The sequence below is a fragment of the Carettochelys insculpta genome, chromosome 10 (genome assembly GCF_033958435.1).
Source record: "Carettochelys insculpta isolate YL-2023 chromosome 10, ASM3395843v1, whole genome shotgun sequence".
NCBI lineage: Eukaryota > Metazoa > Chordata > Testudines > Carettochelyidae > Carettochelys > Carettochelys insculpta.
This window is the reverse complement of record NC_134146.1, coordinates 26991034-27013258: the sequence shown is the minus strand read 5'-3', so window position 1 is coordinate 27013258 and position 22225 is coordinate 26991034. Positions and strand designations below refer to the sequence as shown.

At 41.2% G+C, this 22225-nt stretch overlaps 1 protein-coding gene across 1 annotated transcript in view; it reads right to left on the bottom strand.

Annotated features, from left to right (window-relative positions):
- The window catches only part of AADAC (arylacetamide deacetylase), a 159312-nt gene that overhangs the window by 121886 nt on the left and 15201 nt on the right, over window positions 1–22225 (bottom strand). The window lies entirely within an intron of this gene.

Sequence of the window (22225 nt, the reverse complement as noted above, 5' to 3'; positions counted from 1 at the left end):
GTGCTAAGTACCATACCTGACCCATTATAAGGAATCTTTTACATACTTTGATGTTTTATCTAACTCTTAACTCCTCCCACCCCAACATCCCTCTGCTCTTCTGCATTGCCAACCTTGATAACAATTTCTCTGATTTGTCAGCCTTGATAACAATTTTTGGACCTCTGTGCTTTATACATCAAGTCTATTCTGGGTAGGTTATGACTGGAAGCAGTGGGTCTGTCCCATGAAAGCTCATCACCTGATAAATTATTTTGTTAGTCTTTAAAGTGCTACATGACTGCTTTTTTGTTCTAATACTAGAGGTATTGCTACAGTCTCCTTCAAAAGCACATGTAAGCAGAACATTTGGTAAAGTAATCATTACTGTTACTTTTAAAAATGTGTTACAATAGATCTAGTAGCTCACATGTAATTAGTACTTCTAGTTTCATGAAATGATTGCAAACCTAAGAGAAAACTGTACAAGATGCCTTAAGCTTTAGAATCCAAACCTTCAAGGTCTCTGTTTAAAGCTTGACATTTAGAGGTTTGTTTTTCCAAGTGCTTTGGATACAAACAAGTCTTTTAAAAATATTTTTAAACAACAGCAAAGGACAAAACTGTCAGTTCATAAACTAACATTGACTTTGTGCTAATAGTGAAACAACACAAAGCAGCATATATGACTTCTTTTTTTCTGAAGTCTCCTTTCTTGCAGTGGATCCTACACTCATAACTGAGTATTGTACATTTCCACCTTATTTCATGTCACAGAAGCTGATGCTGGAAGTGCAAGTTCACTCATATTACCAGTGCAACACTCAGCTCAAGGCAGTATTGAGTGAAAAGGCAGTTTCTCTTCAGACCATGAAGAGAGAAGTTTTCAAAACCAAAATTGGAGAATAGCAGTCTGGAAACAAATTTAAAAACATTCTCTGGGCTCCTGCATGTATTTACAGAATTTGTGGTGTAAAAATTCCTGGAAGAATTAAGAGCATTATTCTGCTTTGATTCAATAATTTTCTGCATATAAAATATTAAGCTTACTGTTGTGGAAAGTTACTAGCCTTTAACAGAAAACATTCTTGCAGAAGTCATATTGCAATATATGCTTAGCTGAGAAGAGTATTAAAATGGTCAGTATCAGCCTAACTACTTACAGATATAAAAGAGTTGCCAATTAATAACTTTGTAGCCAAGCCCGGAGGCACTCAGAACCACATTTTTATGCCGTTGACATGTCCCTTTTAGAGAATCCCTCATGGCCAATTCAAGCTGCCACCTCTGTTTGTCTTCCTTTCCTTGAAAAAATGGTAGTTAGCAGTTATCATGACTCCCTAGGATATAGCATATCACCAAAGTACATTTCTAGTAACCACCACCTGGTCAGTCATGTCTGAAATGATAATCCCTTAGTCACACAGCTAGATCTCCAGAGACTGCCCCAAGCTAGATAGTCGGTAGACCTCAAGTTGGTAAACTGCTTGTGATCACATTAAGTATGTAAACAGCTACATCCACCCTGCATTGTATTTTTGGGGAACACTGCAATAACCACCTAGACATCAGTGAAGTACCTGAGTACTGGGAAGTTCACTATGGCTGTGTCTACAAGAGCCCCAAACTTTGAAATGGCCACGCAAATGGCCATTTCGAAGTTTACTAATGAAGCGCTGAAATGCATATTCAGCGCTTCATTAGCATGCGGGCGGCCGTGGCGCTTCGAAATTGACGTGGCTTGCCGCCGCGCGTCTCATCCAGACGGGGCTCCTTTTCGAAAGGATGCTGCCTACTTTGAAGTCCCCTTATTCCCATCAGCTTATTCCCATTTCAGCGCTTCATTAGTAAACTTCGAAATGGCCATTTCGAAGTTTGGGGCTCGTGTAGACGTAGCCTATGTGGCACTTCAGTTGTGTTGGAGTGAAAGCAGCTAAAACCAAAACATAGCAGAAGACCATTGCCAAGAGAACTATCAGCCACTGAAGAAAGACTTTGTGTGCATGGGAGCACAGTCAGCAAGCCTAGGAAGGCAATGCTGCTGAGACACAGCTGGCTGAAAACCAAGAACTATTTTGTGATGAAAAAAATACAAGTTTTCCACTTAGTTCCATTTTGCAATGGATGAAACTGAAACTGATGGAAGTTTTTCATGAAGAAAATGGGACAGGACCAACAAACCCAGTGGCTAAGACACTGAGCTGGGATGCATGCCACATTCAGATCAGGGCCTTGATGTGTGTCTCCTACATCTCAGATGAGACTCCCAACCACAGGGCTACTGGCTTTTCTGGGGCAGTAATTTATCCAGGAGCCTAATACTCTTCCCAATGAGAGGTTAGTCAGTTTTGATGAATTGGCATATTCTGACAAAAAACATAGCAGGGCAGAGAGCCACAAGTGGCTCCTTAAAGAGCTATATGCAGCTCCCGAGCCACAGGTTGCCAACCTCTGCCCCAGCCTGATTACACCGCATGCCCCACATTCACTTTGACCAGCTCGGGTAAAATGGCACTGCTGCCACAGGAAAAGGCTTTGTGGGCTCAATAAAGAGGCTTTGCGGAAAGGATTCTGGCCCATGGGCCAAGTGTTGGGCACCCCTGCTCTAAGGCAATGGGAGAGAGTTCTCCCATTGACTTAATTACTCCTGTCCCTGCAAGCAGTGGTAAATATGTGGCCAAGAGAACCTGTCCACAACAGTGTTTAGGTTGGCATAACTTATGTCACTTGAGCTACATCTACACGTGAAGCCTACATCGAAGTAGCTTATTTCGATGTAGCGACATTAAAATAGGCTATTTCGATGAATAATGTCTACACGTCCTCCAGGGCTGGCAACGTCGACATTCAGCATCGACGTTGCGCAGCACCACATTGAAATAGGTGCTGCAAGGGAACGTCTACACGCCAAAGTAGCACACATCGAAATAAGGGTGCCAGGCACAGCTGCAGACAGGATCACAGGGCGGACTCAACAGCAAGCCGCTCCCTTAAAGGGCCCCTCCCAGACACAGTTGCACTAAACAACACAAGATCCACAGAGCCGACAACTGGTTGCAGACCCTGTGCATGCAGCATGGATCCCCAGCTTCAGCAGCAGCAGCCAGAAGCCCTGGGCTAAGGGCTGCTGCACACGGTGACCATAGAGCCCCGCAGGGGCTGGAGAGAGAGCGTCTCTCAACCCCTCAGCTGATGGCCACCATGGCGGACCCCGCTATTTCGATGTTGCGGGACGCGGATCGTCTACATGTGCCCTACTTCGACGTTCAACTTTGAAGTAGGGCGCTATTCCCATCCCCTCATGGGGTTAGCAGCTTCGACGTCCTGCCGCCTAACGTCGATGTTAACATCGAAATAGCGCCCAACACGTGTCGCCGTGACGGGCGCTATTTCGACGTTAGTGCCGCTACTTCGAAGTAGCGTGCACAGGTAGACACGGCTTTGGTGTGGCTTATTCACACCCCTGGGCAAAATAACTCATACCAGCCAAAGCCATAGTGTAGCCTCAGATGATCAAGGGAGCAGACTCTTTAGACTTTAAATGTTCTAAGCAAAGACTTCAAAACCTGCTGATCACCGTCTCTAATTATACATAGCAGGCCATTGCTTCCAGAGCTGTCCAAGCCCATCAATCTGAGGGCTGGCCAAAGCGACATAAAAAAGGCAAAAGCTATTCTCTAGAACAGGGGTAGGCAACCAAAATAGCAAGAAGAGCCATTTTTTTAATTCAGTAAAAAACTCCGTAAGTCAAGGCCCACAATACATGTGAATACAAGAGGGTCCTTAAAAAATAACATTAAACCTACTTTTTGTAACCTGTATTTTAAGAACAGTGCAAACAGTATGATTTGTAATGCAATACATATTTACTGCAAGATGTTCAGAAACTTCTTACATATTTTATTTCCTTCACACTTTACATGTGTGAGTTTGTACTACTATCTTCCTGACTTTCACTCCTGAACCTATTTTAATTATGCCAATTTTATGTCAGGTTTAATTTCAGATTTCGTTCTTAAAATGTGTGTTGCCCTTCAGAGCAGGAATGCTGCAAGCTTCTTTTTCCTTTTCGAAATCAAGAATTTATAAGCAACACGATAAAAACACAGATGCAGTATCATACCCCACAATGCGCTCACATAGCAAAGTTTGCTATTTAGATATGTGGTGTTCACTGTTGGGCTTTTAGATATTCATCGTTTATCAAATAATCAGGAGGTTTTTATACTTTGCAATTATAGCATTGGATGTCACAAAGAAGTCCTTGAAGAGCTGAAAGCAGCTCTGGAGCCACACTGCCATATATTATATGATTAAGACTTCTCGATGAGTCTGCACTGAACACTAGCCAGTGCATAAAGGTGTATGCTAAACAGGAGACATAGGTATCAGTTAATGAATTCCTGAGCAACTCAGTACAGCTCCATTGCTTAAATTTGTCACTCAGCTCAAACGAAACAGAGCATCAAGCCAAATTGCCAGAGTCAGCTTAGTCAGAGGAAGTAAAATACTGGAACAATATTGTGAAATCAGGAAATTCTTTCTACATAGATATGAAGAACTATAGGAGGAAGAGAGTGATCCGGGGCCACAAAGGGAGAACTTTCTACAGTACTTCAGTTAAGTTTTGTAAACCCATATAAAAGGGCTTAACTCACTTCAGAAAGGTACTTACAATGGAAGGAAACTTGTCTGATGGCCTGGATCATACAAGTAGGTTGGAAAGACAGGTTACAGAAGCCTCCACGTTTTTTTTCTGCCTTGCACAGGTACTGTCCCCTCCCTGCCCTTATGTAGCCAGTTTTTAATTCTTCCCCGAAGCATTTGTATGAGAGGATGAGGAAGATGAACAGAATTTAATCCCATTTACTGGACTAGCATGTCCCTGAACACATCAGATTTCTAAAAAAGGGATAATGTGTCAAATTCTCATTATCAACACAGACACCTGTAACCATAACACACTTACACACACTCCTGGGATTACTTTAATATGTTTTGCCATATTAAAAATGAAACCTCAATTTTTTTACAACAAACTTTTAAATGATAAGAGAAAGTTTTAAAGTAACCCATAGTACATTTGCTGAATGCTCAAGGCCCACTGTACACATGATGAACATTCCATAACCTCACCCTCTATCCCTCACATGTATTATAAGATGAGTGATTTGATATTTGAGAGAAGGAAGAACAAATCACAGGCATTTGAACTGAATGGGAGTAATGTCAGCAAGCAGGTTAAAAGTTCCCCGGTTGCAGATAGAGCAGGAAGTGAAGGGTAGCACTAAAGTGCTTCTACTACTCTCAATGTCACAGAGGCTTTGTTAAGAGAAAATGGCTGCAGTTTGATAGCTGTAAAGATATACACTATGTACTTACTGAAATGGTTTTGAAAACTTCTGCTTCATCTATATATTCTGCATTTATGTCTAGTCTTCTGAAGGGCCTGGCATTTACAAAAGCCTTTCATGTTGATTTAACCCTGTTCCTATTAGAGAGGTTTGCAGCTGTTTCCACAGGAGTAAAGTTAGATCAATGTCAAGGTGGTTTTCTCTAAAAAAAAAAAAAAAAAAATCCTACTGGCACAGTCAAAAGGCTAGCTGCACCTCTAAGTTTTCCTCTGATCTCTGAGCTTATCCTCCACCCAAAGTGTTAGGCCTTTTGTCTTTATCTTTTCTGGGGTACTTACCCAAGGGGTCCATGCATCTATCATTAGTGAGCTCACTTAGATATGCTATTCACACTCAGGGCTGCAGTTCCTACATAGCATAAGGGGTTAGAAGCATTATCACATTGGTCCTGTCCTGGTAGCAGCATTGTTTTAAATATAGCACTGGGACTCTGAAGAGCTGTATTCTACACCCCTTTCTGCTACTGACTTCCTGAACATTTCAGTCAGGCAAACGGAAGTACCCTAGGAATCAACATGAGCTAAAATTTAAATGTGACGTGAAGTGCATTGCAACAGAATGCGACAGAATACATTGTGAGAATTTTGTTTGTTTCTGATACATAGGCTACAGATTAGCTTATAGCCAGCTGGATGATGTGTGGGTGGCAGGGGAGGCAAAGGAGGCAGCTGCCCTGGGGCTAGGGATTCAAACAAGCCCAAGACTTCCAGCCACCACTTCTGTTATTGTGACAGTGGCAGTGGCTGGAGCCCCAGGCCCTTTAAATTACTGCCAGAGCCCATTGCAGCACATATTGGATGCCACTAAGGACTGCCCATGGCAGGCCTTGCATGCTCTGGGCAGTGCTGAGGCAGCCTAGGGAAAGCTAACCCCAACACCACCCCTTCTGCCTATGGCCCTTCCCCTTCTGTGGTGAAATGTCACTCCTACCCTCCCCCAGCCAGACCCTGCCCATGGCCCTGCCTCTTCTGGAGTGAAAAGCCATGTCCCCCACGCCCCCAGGCTTGGTGAGTCTGTCAGCCCCTCTGAACTTCAGACAAAATTCTGTGTCACAAAAGAGTGACCTTTCTGGGGCCTCTGTGCACTGGACCTAAAGCATCTCTTTAAAAGCTGTATTTCAGAATCTCTCCATCTTCTTGTTCTTCCTCCTGCCACATGTTCCAGTTCCCATTTTTGCATTTAACAGAACAGTGGCAAATCAGAGCTACTTACAGAGGGGCCTGGAGTTCCAAATGGTGCTGGAGCACTGGGCTCCTTCGAAATGCCGTGGCAGTGCTGCTCCCATCACCCTGCACAGCTCTGAGGGAAGGAGAGGGAGGTGCAAGGGCTGACTGCCCAAGGCGCTGCCCCTTCTGGTGATGCAGAGCCAGGGCCCTCTCGCACCTTGCCCCAGGGCCTGCAGTGGCTGTTGGCCCCACTGGCTAAAGCATATAAAGAAACTGATGACTAGGGTTAATCTTGGGGGGAGTGTTCTTTTGGGGAACAAGCCTATGTCAAAAAGAACAAAGGTATTCCAATGCCGAAGTCCTTCACTTCGGAGAAGAATGTTAAGCAGCTCAGCCACGCTTCAATAAATGTTAGGGGATTTGCCATAGTTTTCACTGTAGCAGTATAGGTCCAAAAATATATATTTGTGCATAGAAAACAAATTTTAAAATCCCTGCTGATGTAACAACAGAAGGAAAAGTGGGCTTAGGATCTAATTACGTTAATTTAAAGTTTCAAGAGGCTCCATTTCAAAATATTTACAACATTTGAATTTGTTGTTGCTAAGTCTTAAGTAATTAGCTCTGTCAAAGGTGTAAAATGGCTTCCTGCATGGAGGCAATATTAAAACCTGGAGAGAAGAGCACTCTCCAATAATATGCTGTTTGTGGATATCCCCATACTTGTTGGCCATTGAACTGCTGGAAGAAGATTAATGAACTCTTCTCCTCACTTGCCACTGGTCTTTAGAACAGAAACAAGTCAGTGGTTTGGCTGAGGACTGCTGTCTCATTGTACAGAAGGCAAGCCTTGGAAAAATCAAGACCCTGGGCTGGAATAATCTAATGCAGACAAGAGGGAGCCACATTGAGTAAGACCAGTCGCAGTGGTTCTGGAAAATTTAATCAAATAGCTGGCTATGTACAGTAGTCTGCAGCTATTGAGGGTACCTAACATACCAACGGAAGGTTTGTCTGAGTATAGACAATAGGATCAGACAGCTTTATGTTTATTGTCCAGTTTGACACGGGGTATTAAGTTTGTTATTCCAATCAGTTCAGAACACGTTACACTGCACCAGTTCCTTAGCTGGAGGTGTGAGGGGGGGATGGATGGACCATACATGCTGATACTTTCTACTTTTTGTAGTAGCACTGTGTGCTCTAAAACAAGTGTGGAAAGTACTCTGAGCTGAACTTAGGGGCTGTTTTCTGGGCAATTAGCACATGGCAAGCTGGGGTGTAAATCTACCTCACTATGGTCTACTACACAATAACTGGCCATGTGGACCCTGCTCCCATATACTAAAAGTTCTGTATTGTGCTTTGGTCAACGACTATTTAGAAATGCGCAACTTATGGGGGGTGGCAGCAAGATTTGGGTGGCACACAGACAGTTTATGCACAGCTTGCTAGAGAGAAGTAGAGCTCCTCCCAGCTTGCCATGAATTAAGTGTTCGTGTAGCTGAGTCTTTGTATATCGAGCTTCATCCATGGAGCTCAAAGCATTTTACAAAGGTGGGTAAGCAAGTTTGCTATTTTTGGATGATCTTCTTTTCTTATATTCATGAGGTTCTAAGCTGAATGGCCTTCATATATTTAGAAGTATTATTCTATACAGTGATCAAATTAAATGAATAACGCTGGAAAACAAACCCCATGCCAGTGCATATTGTTCATACCAGAGGAGAGGATGACAGTCTTTGAAACCACATGGAAAGTGATGAAGCTAGAAATATTTCAAAACAAGTATTTACTCAGTTCTTCTCCTGATTAGGACTGTGAATCTTCTAGGACAGACCTTTTCAGTGGCTAGCTCTTCTCCAAGAGGTAGCCATATTGTTGGCATATTATCTAGTATTGTCTTCATCTCCATAAGGGACCAAAAAGGGCCCTACATAATGCCAGGGGTCATTTAATAACCAAGACAGTGTTCCACCATTCCAGAATTTATGGGACAGTCAAAATTTCAGTTATTTCATGTTCTGTGAACCCAGCTCACAGAACTATCAGGAATAACAAGTTTGCTCTGATTGTCACTCCTCCTTCACACTTCTACATTAATACATGACGAAGCGTCATTTTGCGATACTCCTGAGAGGAGTAATTGGATTTTAAACTGTTCCCCAAAGCTAGCTCCCCTTCCCAGAGTTCCAGTGCAAGATTATGAGTATTTCTGCCTGGTGGGGACTTTTCTAACTTTGTCAGTCGGGGTTATTGTTAGTCACTTTACAGAACTTAAGGTTTCTCTCCAGGATCTGACTGACTGTTTCTTCAGTGATAAAGATAGTTTTTAGCCTTAGTGCTATTTAAATAAGATGTGTAGGGTTGGTGGAGGAAGAAGTGGCTGTGTGGAGGGTCCCAGAGCTATCCTGTCTGTTGGGGAGAGAATAGATGAGGGATAAGGTCCCCATTTACTACTTCTGCTCCAAACAATATCCTTTGTTCCACCTGAGAGCTAATGAGGATTGTACAGGAGTAACTAATGAGTTTATTTCGAAAGAATAGACTTGATTTATCACTGAATTACTCCTTCTTTCCACTGGAAAATAATCACATTTTGATTAGCAGTGACTAATTATTAATATTGGTTCTCACCTTGACACTCAGGTGCTATATACATGCCTGGCCATTGAAGGGAGTCATTTTAAAAATGAAGGGGAAGGAAATTTGGAACTGAGTCAGTGAGACCCAGACCCTGCCATTGTACTCACTTTCCAGACTAATCCTATTTCGTTGTGTCTCAGCTACTTACTGGGGCCAAGCACTCCATTGCTCAGTAGTTTTTTCAATCTCTAAACCAGAGATGGGCCATAAGCAGCCCATGGGCTAGATGCAGTTTGCCAGGATTAGCCTATCATGAGCCACCAGACACTTCATTTACCTAAGGGGTGGAGGGGCTCACTAGGCAGCAGCAAGCAATGGGCACCTCAGGAAGAGATGGAGCACAGATGAGGCCACTGCAACCCAGGCATCTGGAAGCAGGTCAGCAGCAGCTGTGCGAGGGAATAGCCTCCCCTGGGCTATCATATCCGCTGCCCATACTCTCATTTCCTCCCCCTGTGGAGGTGGGCTAAGTAGGGCTTAGGAGAGGGCTGAGCCTTAACCCACCCCCACCCCTCACTTAAATGGCTAGCTCACCCCATGAGTCACAGAAAAGATTTTCTCTTCTGGGTTGAACAAACATTTGAGAACTCCAGTGGAATCATGCACAGTGCATAGCTTAAGAAAACTGCCTGGTTTATTTTTCACTTTTGCTTTCACCATAGTAGGTTTCAGTGACTCTAACCTGAAATTTAAAGAGAAACCTAAGAAACCACATAGCTCAGAAGAATTAGTCAAAACCTACTTGACTAGAAACAGGGAAATTTTACACAGTTCTGTTAGGGAAGAGCTTCAAATTACATGGCCTACACCAAATGCAGAGCCATCAACACTGCAATAAACAAATTCTTACTTCTCTCATGCTGAATGTACCCTAGAATTACATCCCTCTTTTGTTTCACACCTTGCTCAGAAATCAAGTTCAAGTGGTGTTTTCCCAAACCAGGAAGATGCCTGAGCAGGACTTCTTTTAGAGTGGGGAGACTGGTACACAACAGTCACCACACTGTCCTTGACAGAGAGAGGGCTTGAACCCAATGGCGTGGACACCATGACTACTGGAAATCCTCTATCAATTGCAGCCTTCATAGATGTTATAACATTACACAACCATTTTATCTCCATCATGCAGTTATCCTCCGTCTGCTTTGTTGTTGAGGACTTCTTGGATCACACACTGTTCGGAACTTCACCCTTGACTTTCTGCCACGGGTGGCCCTAAGGGAGTACATGACTCCAAGCAGCATCATTCTCATGGTCCTTGATGCACACAAGTAACTCTCCACCACTCCAAGGTGGTGATCCATGGAAAGGAGCTCATCAATTAACTGGGGATCCACAGCGCCCATGGAAGAAGATCATACTTGGCAACATGTGATTGCCATTATCCGCTCACAAATGCTTAATCTTGCTAAGCTCATGCTGTAAAGTACAGTACTTTAATTAAAGAAAACAAACTAATGTCATTATGCTGTATGGTGAGCAAACCTATGTCTTAAAATGAAGTATTAGACTCTCTGTTCAGTACGTGTCTTCCATTTTAATAGGTTACATCTTATGCTAATAAATAAAAGTTAACTGACTGGCAGACTTGTTGAATTTTTGTGGTGTTGGCACGGATAAAGTTATGAAGTGACTGCAAAAACAGACAAATCACTTCTGAGACCTAAAATACTGGGCTCCAGGCTCACATGCTTGACTTATGTCCATTTTTTTACAACTTGTCTGATTCATACAGAAGGAATAAAACATAAGTTAATTAAGATTTAGCTGTTTAAACTTAAATGTGTCTGTGATGCCTTAAGTACATATGTATATTTAAATTACTTAGATTAATACACATTGCTAAGTAAATTTATTTCCTCATTTTCATTTTTCCTGGTGCAGTGTTAAACTAAAATCATTAGGTTATGGTTTTCATATTTGAACTGCATTCAGTTACAGAATTCAGTAATGTATTCACAATTTTAAATTTAGCAGAAGACTCGTATTACCATTGAATGGCCAACTTCAAGCCAAGAAAGAAAAAAGAATGTTTATTTTAGTAGATGCCAAGTTGTTTCCAAACACTCAGCTCTATTCCACATCCCTAATGGAAACGTAACGAATAAAAACAGATTACTAACTCTTACATAATCTTGACCTGCCTGCATGTGTATCATTCACAGCTCCTTTTACATATATACTGTGTAAGTGCAGGTACAAATAGCATCTACATAAGCAAATACTTCACCTGCGTAAATGTCCTGTATAAAAGCCTCACCTGCTACAGGATAAGAGCAGTGTTTACATGAAAACATAGGTGTACAGGGTCATACATTTTTGGACTTCCAACCCTACTTTCTTGAAAATTTGGGTCAATTACAGGCAAACCAAGGCTTAGTATTGGAAGAGAAAGCAAAATGGTGCTGCTGGCATGCAGTCTGAGTCATCTTGCTAATGCACTGTGAATAATGAAGGCCAGCTATCTGGATTTGGTGTTCTAGCTCCAGATGCATCAGACTCCCTACCCTTCTTTGTGGTGGGCAGCATGTACTAATGAGGGAGCCTGTTCCTTCTCTCTGGAACAGTGGTAAGATTTGCTATGAATTGTTTCTCAGCAAGGAAAGAGATTCCTTGGTTGTACATTTTGCTACTGCTCCAAATCAAAGTAGCATACAAATCTTTAGAACATGCACCTCTCCTTAGAATACCGTACTGAAAAACAGCCTATGCCCAGAGAGCTTGGCCATTAGACCTTATTCTCTTGGGGTCAAAGTGTCATAAGGTGAAATCACTGCGCCCACAGTTAACACTCAGAGGAATGTCAAACTGAAGTCCTGATTAATTGCTGAAGAGGGGAAGGCCACTGGGAGAAAAAGAACTCTGAATCCTCTTCTTAAGGCTTCCAGATAACATGTACAATAGCCCCCGTCCTTTAAATTTTATATATGAAGTTATCAATAAACAGGTTGAAACAATCTAATCTGGCACTCTCTGGTCCAACAACATCTGTGGTCCACATGATTTTAGTTAGCCGGATGTCCACTTACCTTGGGTGTGGCCAAATTTCCCATGGTCCTATAAAGTTTGTTTACAGCCACTAATCATGGCAGTGAGTATTCTGTGCTATTATTTAGCGCTAATTTACCTCTCAATGTCTTCTAAGAGCCCACTAAGCAGTGGAAGTGTGGGTAATGCTGCTAGACAAGACTGACCTCCCATAGTTTGGGAAATTCCTGGCTCGGCACCAGACAGGTTCTGAGGGTGCGCGTCTAGAGAGGTTCAACTTTTATTTAAATAGTTGCCTTCCCTTTAATATTTGGGAAGTACTAGTACTACAGCATACGTAGTACCTCATCTATGGCAATGCTACGTAGTGGTTAGGGTGGGATCTGCCAGTCAAGATAGTTGGGTTTTACTACCTCTTCTTCCTCACTGATTAGCCAAGGGGCTTCAAAGTCTGTGCCTCAGGTTCTACATATCTAAAATTTAGATAATAATTACTCATCTTGTTAAAGTGCTCTGAGACCTTTGAGTGAGCACTGTATTTACTTGACCATTACAGATTCCCATATTTTTCCAAAAAGGATGGAGATTGCATTTGGTAAATAAAAGGCCAGTAGCAACAAGGAAAGAAGAAAATGAAGGAAGGTGTGAAGTCAAGAAACCTAATATTTATATTTATTTTCTCTGGGAAAATATCACATTTCCTGTCAGTAGTTTTTTTTTTAATTGCATTTCAACAGTATAGTTTGGATTATGTTCTGAGAGTTTATTTGATAGGAGAAAGCTATTTTCTCAACTGGTTTATAATTTTGAAGTCTGCAGCATACAATATATTCACTCACAGAAAATCATTCAGCTTGTCGTATGGTGCTGGTACAAGCTAACACACATACGCTGTTTAGTGTGAACTGCACAACATCTCCTCCATCGCAATCAAAGCATAATAAGGTTCAACAAGAACTCCATTAATATTGTGCCCCAGAGTGTCCCATCACTAGTGGACAAGTGGTACATTTCACTTTAACAGAGGTTTTCTCTGTCAGTGGTTTGTCCTACCCAGAACTGTGCTGGAAATATTTTCCACAGCTCACATTTTTTTTAATGAGTTCAACCTTTTTTTCCCCCATCTCAAATCAGGATGACAAGAAGAAACACCAAAATATTTGTGAACAAAAAAAAACCCAAAAACGGTGGTTTTTGTCATCATTTTGGCTTAATCAAACCACTTTGTTTCAAGTATCAGAGAGGTAGCCGTGTTATTCTGTATGTTCGAGAACAACAAGAAGCCCTGTGGCACCTTATAGACTAACAGATGTTTTGGAGCATAAGCTTTCGTGAGCAAAGACCCACTTCATCAGATGCATGAGTGGCGAGGGGTGTCATTTTGTTGCAGTAATTTTGAAATGGTACATTTTGATTCAGTCTATTTAGCTTAAATTTCTAAACTAAAAGTTGTTCACACCCCACAACTGTATTTTCATTTTGCAAATGTCAAAACATTATTTAAACAATTATGAAAATAGTTTCCTCACCATTTTTTTAGTTGGGAAACTGGGCAAACCCAGTTGAACTTCTTTTAGGTTTTGACAAATCAGCATTTTTTAATTAAAGAATAATTCATTGGAAAATTCCCAACCAGCCATAGATCCATCTGGATTTGTTTTATTGTACTTTTCTGTGTAAGCTATATTGTTTTTATGTCTTTTAAAAGTCAATCTAAGCATCTTGAAAGGTTCAATACTGACAGATATGAGAAGATATGTGTTCTGTTAATTCAAAGAATCAGTACATCTGAGGCCGTGGTAATGCACACTTCACAACATCAACCTGCCAGTGTTTCAGGCCTGGCCAGGAAGAATGGCCTCAATCTCTCTGCCCAGCCAATCCTGGCAATTTCTACTGAGACTGCCAACAAGGAAGTCAATTAATGCCACTGTCTGCTAGGAAACTGATCAAAGCAGTAAAAGCATTGCACATACCCAACAGCCAATAGCAGGTAAAAGAATTTTCACAAAAATCTATAGAAGGATTTTGAGCTTTTAAAAAATATTTTTAGCAAAGCAAAGACTATGCTAAAGTGAGTTACAGTGCATATATAAATAAATTAAATTTAAAAACTATATACAGATTGAACCTCTGAAATACAGGACTCTAGTCCAGCAACATCCATGGTCAGAAATAGAGGCCAGCTTGGAGGCTGGGGGCTGGGAGCTTTGGCCTGAGCAGGACAGCCATGGGATGTGGGGGCAGCAGCAGCTGAGGAGCCATAGGCAGGAAGCTGGGGAGAAGCCAGTGGGATCCCAGTGGCTGGGGAGCTGGCAGTGGCCATGAAACTGGCTGGGGAGCAGCAGGGCCATGCCACCAGGGAGTGGCATTGCCAGGGAGCTGAAAGGCTAGGAAGCTGTGGGGCCAGGGAGCCACCACGAAGCCAGCTGGGGAGTTGTGGGGCCAGGAATCCCGCAGAAAGCTGGCTGGGGCCAGAAGCTGACCACGAAGCCAGCGGGAAGCTGGCTAGGTAGCTGTAGGGCTGGGGAAGCCAGCCGGAGAGCCAGACAATTCAGGAAGCTGGCGAGGAGTGGCAGGTCTGTCTAGGGGACCAACAAGAAGCTAGCCAGGGAGCAGCAGGCCACAGCTGCTGGGAAGTTGGGGGGGCCAGGGTGATGGCCAGAAAGACAGCTGGGAAACAGTGGGGCCAGAGAACAACAGGAGCATTGGGGCCAGGAAGCCAGTGCCCGTGGCTGAGCAGGGTCCTAACAGCTAGCATTCTGCACCAGGAGAGGTGCAGGTGGTGTCGGGGAAGTGGCTGGGGCTGGTGGAAGCCTCAAGGCAGAGAAGGGGACGTCCTAGTCTGGCAAAGTCCCTCATCTGGAATTGCTTTGTTCCTGAGGGTGTCAAACCAAGGAGGTACAACCTGTACTTTGAATTGTGATTGTTTAACTCATTCAGAATCCATCTATTTGGGGTAGAAGTCTAGGATTAATAAGGATGCACTAGAACACAGTAATTCATTTGATTTACTGCCAACGAATCTAGGAAATCTGGTTTTCATTCCTTCCCTTTTATAGTGCTTTAGCAGGATACCATTTAGTTGTGCTAATACAGCCAGATACACTTACAACAATATCATCTCAATTAAATTTTCTGTGAAAGCTTTAGAACTAATAAACTTATAATTTTACAGTTTCTAATTCATTCCAGTAATCAAGGATCTCAAAGCTTTACCTGCAAGGATTTGTAACAGCTTAATCTAATTAAGATTCTCTACCTCTGCTCAGTGGTGTTGCTAATGTGTACGTCCCAAAATATTAGCAAAACAATGAATGAGGGAATATGTTTATTGGACCAACTTCTGTTTGTGAGAGGCAAGCTTTTGAACAAGGGCTCTGTATACCTCAAAACTTGTATGTCACCAATAAAGTTGGTTCAGTAAAAGCCATTATCCCATTCATCTGTTCCTAATGTAATTTACCATTGCAACTGATTTGGTTTTATTTTGCAATTGGGAAGCCATTGTTTCTATTTCTGTAAAATCATCTATGACAATACAGGATACAATACAAAAAATTCTTATGACTTCTTCCAGAGTATTATTTCGATTACAAGGTATAAACTGAATCATCCAGGCAAAATGAAGGTGTCTTGATGCATTTAAAACAAAAATCAATTTATCCAAAAGAACCCTGTATGCTTATATCACCTACTACAGAAAATTCTTTCATATCCAGCAGCCTTGGGACCGAGAGGTTGCCAGATATTCAAATATTCTGGATACTAGAGAGGGGTACTTAACAATGCATAACACTAAGGAAAAGCGAGATTAGATATTAAGAAACAAACAAAAATGCATGCAGAGTACTTTATTTATCAATAACAGTAGTACTGTACACTGTAAACTTATATTGTATTTGTATTTATTTGTATTACTTTCACTATACTGTACTTATGGAAAATATAACAAAAATTTACTTAACGGTTAAAGTGCCAGTTATTTGAGTGGGCTGGATAATAGAATGCCAGATATGAAAGAGCTTGCAATATTTCACTTACATTGAATACAGACTATTAAATTTTCTTCTTAAAGTTAAAAACAGTAGCAATTAATAAAAGCAAAAGCCAATGTTCTCTTGTTTCTATTGTTGTTTCAAGAACAAAGCCTGTTTTAAAATATTTCATTTTTTCAGATACAAAAAAAGAATTGTTCTTTCTGTGGCTTTAATGTCTTTCTCGCAAATATATTTTCTATACGAACCATATTTTTTCAATACATTTTTGAAATTCTTCAGAAGTAGATATTCAAAATGCATTACAGTTCTTATTTTTTGTCAGTGTAAATTATTTAGCTTAGAAATGAAGAATCATGAAACAATGTTTATTACGTTAAGAAAGGAATCCCCAGCCCATAAAGGGGTTTCTACACTAATCATTTTCCTGTGTTTATTTATGTAGGCTCTGGCATGCTGAGATGTAAGATTTTGACAACTTTTTGGGCCAAAACTTTAAAGGTCTCTTTTTGTCAAATATTTTTTTTTCATGTAAAAACCAATTACCTCTGCTTTGTTCAGCCATTTCTGATCCACAGATTAAGCCAATGACTTGTAGGTCCATCTGATGCTACATTTTAATGAGCCAAGCAGTAAATCCTCAGTAAGAGCTGTGTCCATGCCAAATTTCCAGTTTCAATCCTATGCTTATTGCAGCAGGTTTGAAAGTATTACAGTTACAATTTGCATACAGTTGGAAAAGGGCCTTTTTACCACTACACCATTGTTTGTAACCAGCGTGCATGCGCAGACACATGAACAAGCACGCGCATCTCACCACTGTGCTCTTGACTAACTGGGAAGCCTTGATGCTGTACACATTTTGAACTCTCCAGGTCTAGATTCCAGCATGACAGCCAGGGGTGTAATCCAAACCAGTCAGGATTTGTGTCACTGCCTGCCCTGTAACCTTGGAAGTCTCAGAATGCTTTGCTGCTGTAGCTCCCACCTTGGACCACTCACAAGTGACAGCCTGAGTGACAGTGTTGGACAGCCCTGGTAAAGCAGTTCTGACTCCACCAGTCTGTCTACAGCTCCACTGTGGAATCCACTAGTTTTGGTTACTCATAGTGTGACCACACACGTTCCCAGTCCACAGTTTTCCCAAACCAGGTGTTCTGTAACGTCCAGCTTTCTCCTGGGCAGTTCAGAGAAATAATACGATTTTGTTTGTTCTCCTAAAGACACAGTAACACGTCACAGCTTATTAACGTCACTGGTGAATACACCTTCTCCTTAAACACTGAAGCTGGGTCTACCCTACAGAGTTCTGTTGACAGAAGAGGCCTTCTGTTGACAAAACTAGGGAGCATCCATATTACAAATTCATTCTGTTGAGAATCTATCAACAGAATTCAGCAGTTTGCCTGGCAGAGTTCTATCTTGACCGTCCAAGGCATAGCACCTCTGTCGACAGATTCTGTTGACAAAAAAATTGTATAGATGCTCTGGGGGGCCCCTCTGTTGACAGAGAGGGCCTCTAGTTCACTGGGCTGCCCTGTTTGCAGATCTTCCGGTTGGCTGTTCTGTCAACAGAGTGCTGGGCAGTCTGTCCACTCTCTGTCGACAGAGGGCATTGACAAGGGGAGCCTCTACTTGGTGTGGATGTGCTCTATAGACAGAGGTTCTGCTGGGAAATAGCTGTTGACAGTGATTTCTGTCAACAGAACTCTGTAGTGTAGACACTGCTTGAGTTGCTTTATAGTGAAGCTAAACCAAATATATTAACAAAATGTAGTACAAGCAATCAAGACCAAAAGTTACAAGTAAAACAAAATAAAATAGACTAATAGTCCATCTAGCCTGTACCCTGTCTTCTGACAGCAGCTGTGGCCAAATGCTTCAGACGGAGTGAATAGAACAGGGCTTTTATCAAGTGATCCATCCTCTGTTGTCCATTCCCGCTTTCTGGCACTCCAAGGCTGGAGTTCACTTGCATTTCATCTGAATTAGTTCTACTAGGCCTGTTTTCAACTGACTTTTCTCATCTTATAAAGATTACATTCCAACTTTGTGAAAAAAATCTTCAAAATGTACCATTTTCCCTCTTGTTCCAGAAAGCAATTTTGAAACTGCCCTATGCCTCAAACTGTAGTATAGGCAACCATGTGTCTGGTTCTCCAGAGACTTGAACCAGCAAAGTGTACGCTTAACGTTAAGGGCTTATCCAACTGGACTACTTGCAAGCTCAAATACTTTGCTAAATCTGCACCAGATTGCTCACATCCTTGCAGGATAGAATTAAACGCATCATGTTTTCCTGCTATATGTCTACAAGTGGGGACACATGGCATTTTCAAAACTACTTAGGACTGAACCCTAAATGACCACCAGTGAAAAGAAAGACACAAGATACCAGATCAAGCCAACAAATATGTATGTGGCATTAAAACAGGAAAACAAATCCCTTTTACCACTCCAGAAGAGTCAGGATATCTGGACATATCTCAGCATGCCCTAGCTCAGGAAATACAGTGTTAATTTGAATTCTCACTGGGAATTGAATTGTAACACCAAACAACATAGGTTCTATTTACAGATCTGTCATAAGATATTGTTTTTATCACTTGGCTGAAATCTCAGTAAATGTGTCACTGGAAGACTGGTAATTTAGAAACTTTTTAATCAATCTACATAGATATGACTTGCAGAAGATTTCCCAGAAACTCTTGCTTTGCCACAATGGCTCTATAAGTTTATCATTAGAAAAGACTTTAGTCATCTAGTTCAAGGTTCTCAACCTTTTTCTTTCTTAGGCCCACCACAACCACAACATGCTATAAAAACTCTACAGCCCGCCTGTGCCAGAACAACTGTTTTTCTGTATATCCAGTAGATTAAAAACTATATTGATAGATAAATACACATACACACAAAAGAAAAGGATAATATAGGCACAAAAATAACTGCTAAATATTATTTTTGTTTTAATTAGTGAAACTTGTTGCTGGTGCTGATCAACCATTCTATCTAGACATGGGAGTATATTCGACAAGCACATGTACATGTCATGGTCAATGCTCATCTTGACTCACTGCTTTGTATTCATTGATGTCATGGTTGACCTGCATAGCCCCAGACCCTCACTGGCCAGCTGGGCCACCTGCAGAGCCTTAACCCCTTCCCCAACCTACATTGACATAGCCCTTCCAGCAACTATCCAACCAACCTACACAGCACAATGAGGGCCTTTAGGGCTGGTGACTGGGTTCCTTCAGCCCTGCATGGTGGGCTTCAGCTTTCTGCCCTGGACCCCAACAAGTCTAATACCAGCCTTATATGGCTGAATCTCTGAAACCTATTCACATCCACGAGGCAGCAGAACCCTAGCTGAGAAATGCTGATCTAATCAACTTTTGCTTTACTATATCATTCCCATAAAGTAATTCTGGAATTGTTCTAGGAGTTACTGCATTTTTGAGCCGGTGTCTGTCAATGATAGTTTTGCTGAAACACAAATAAGAAATGTTAAATTGGTTAGAAGAAAAATACAATGTATGGAGATATCACGATTCCATTAATTTAAACAAGTTAAAAAAGCAAATTCAGTTCTACAGGGGAATAAAAGTGTTATTTTTAAACTGATGAAATAAAGAATTATAATTAAAATTTCTGTGATTGTGATTAGTTTTCAATAAAAGCCTGCGGCAGGCCAAAGTTCATTACTAGGCCTTAGAAATATACATAGTAAGTTTAGGAAAAACAAAATCTGCAGCTTTCTTCCCTGTCAGCTTAATTAATGTATAAATTAGGCATGACATTTTGACAAGTGCTCATCATCAATCTAATTTTGCTCTAGTTGGATTCAGTAGGAATATTAGTGTTGATGTCAGTGGGAACTTTCATATAAATATTACTTCTGTTGACAAGGGATTTTGAAAAATACTTGTATCATCTTTCATCTTTGTCATCTTTGTCCAGGTGGTCCTCGTCCACCCCTCCAAGAATGCAAGTCAATGCCATACCATTCCATGTTTTGAGCACATTCTTTCCATTTCTGGCCAAAGAGTTTTGTCACGGGATCAGCACATCATATTCTTTGCTTTCCCCAAGGTCATTTGTGGTTACTTGGGATCCAGACTAATGCAGTTTGTCCACTTATTCCCTTGTCTGTGGACTACATGACCTGACGATCTCTACTTTGTGTTGTACTTTGCCTGCACTGCCTCAGTGACTGCTGTACGCCACTGATCTCGTCCTACGGTGTGTGATCATGGAATGATATCTTACACATTCACCTTTCCTTTACTCTCTGGGTGACACAGATTTTTTTTTCTCTGCTTTCATCGTTGACCAGCTTTCCAGTCCATATAGCACTACTGAATAACACGGTGGTGAAAACTTCTTTCCTTTTCTTCCTGAGCAGTTCATCGTCCATTAGAGACATTTTTATTTTGTTGAAACTTGTCCAACTCATCTTTCTCCTCCTACTGCTTTCCCTTTTGAGTCAGTTGTCTCTGTTCACCTGCAGATACAGGTAAATATATTTGTAAACCTGAACATTTCTACTATGCCCTTTGCCAGTATTACACAGTGGTCAGCAAAGAGAAGATGTGTTAACTGTTCTTCAGTTTTAATTCCTTCTTCCAAAGTTCAATTTATTGAACACTTACTCCAACATTGTTTCAAATAGCTGTGATGAAACTGTGTTACCTTATCTGGCTCCTCTACGTATAATAATAGTGCACAGGACATGGAATATTATCTCTGTCAAACAACTGCCGTTAATTTCTTCCTGCAGGTCAATGCATGCATCAACTGAATTCCTATTTCATTGTGCATTTTGAGGAAAGCATTAAACTCCACTGAGTCAAATGCTTTTTTGTAGGCAACAAATGCAAGACACAATGATACTTTCCATTCCTTACATTTTTCAATGAGCTGCTGAACTGAGTGGGCATGATCAATTGCCAAATACACTGAGCAGAAACCAGACTGTTCTCTCCTTTTGTGCTTTTCAAGGTCCTTCTTAATCCAACTGAATACAATGTGTGTGAAGATCTTATACATTTGTGAGAGGAGTGTGATTGGATGCCAGTTGCTCAATTCTTCTGGATCACATTTTTTCATTGATAGTATTTGTTTTGATTTCTTCCATGCCTCTGGAACATGCTTGTGGGCACCAATGCTTTGAAGACAGTATCTTTCCTTGTTATGAGATATTCCAATCAAATATCATCTAGGGGCTCATCCTTCTCTTCATGTTATGAACTGCATTTTTGATTTCTTCCCACCTAACAACAGGATATTCCTCTGTAACACTCTGCTTTGATGGTATATTCCGGAAATTGACATATGAGGAGCAGAAGTCATTGTAGAATTTTGTGTATATTTCATTCATCTTGCTCCATTCCAATATCTTTTCACTATTTTCATCTTTCAATGCTGCTTCAGCCTAAACATCTCTTTCTACCTTCTTCAAACAAGATCTCATTCTTTTCAGCCACCTCTCTCAGGTTTTCTTTCTAAGGTCTTGGTAATTTTCTTTTATCTTCACATGAATTTCTTTGAACAGTGTTCGGTGTTCTTCACCTCTTTTTCCTTGTAATTTCATGCACACCCTCCTCCTTTACAGATTCCCAGATTCCTCAATAATCCTCTCCCTTAATTCCATCATTTTCAGACTTTTAAAATTTTTAGCTGCTGAGATTATTTGCAAGATATACTCTTTGTAGGCTTCATCCACGTCCTTGTTGACCTTATACTCGAGGTCCATTTCACTCACTTCTTGCACAAATATCTCTTTGCTAAAGTGCCATTTTCCGTTCAGTTTCAGGCCTCTCTTGACCAGTCTTCATAAACATTGTCAACACATATTTTTGAGTGCAACATACAATGGTCTGACTCTGTGCAAATGATTCATTCTCCTATTGTGACTACATCAATGAAGATTTTTCCTGTATCCATCAATACATAATTTGTCTGATTCAGCGTGATACCAACTGGGCTTTTTCATGTCCACTTGTTCTTTTTGAAATGTTGTATTTCTTATGTG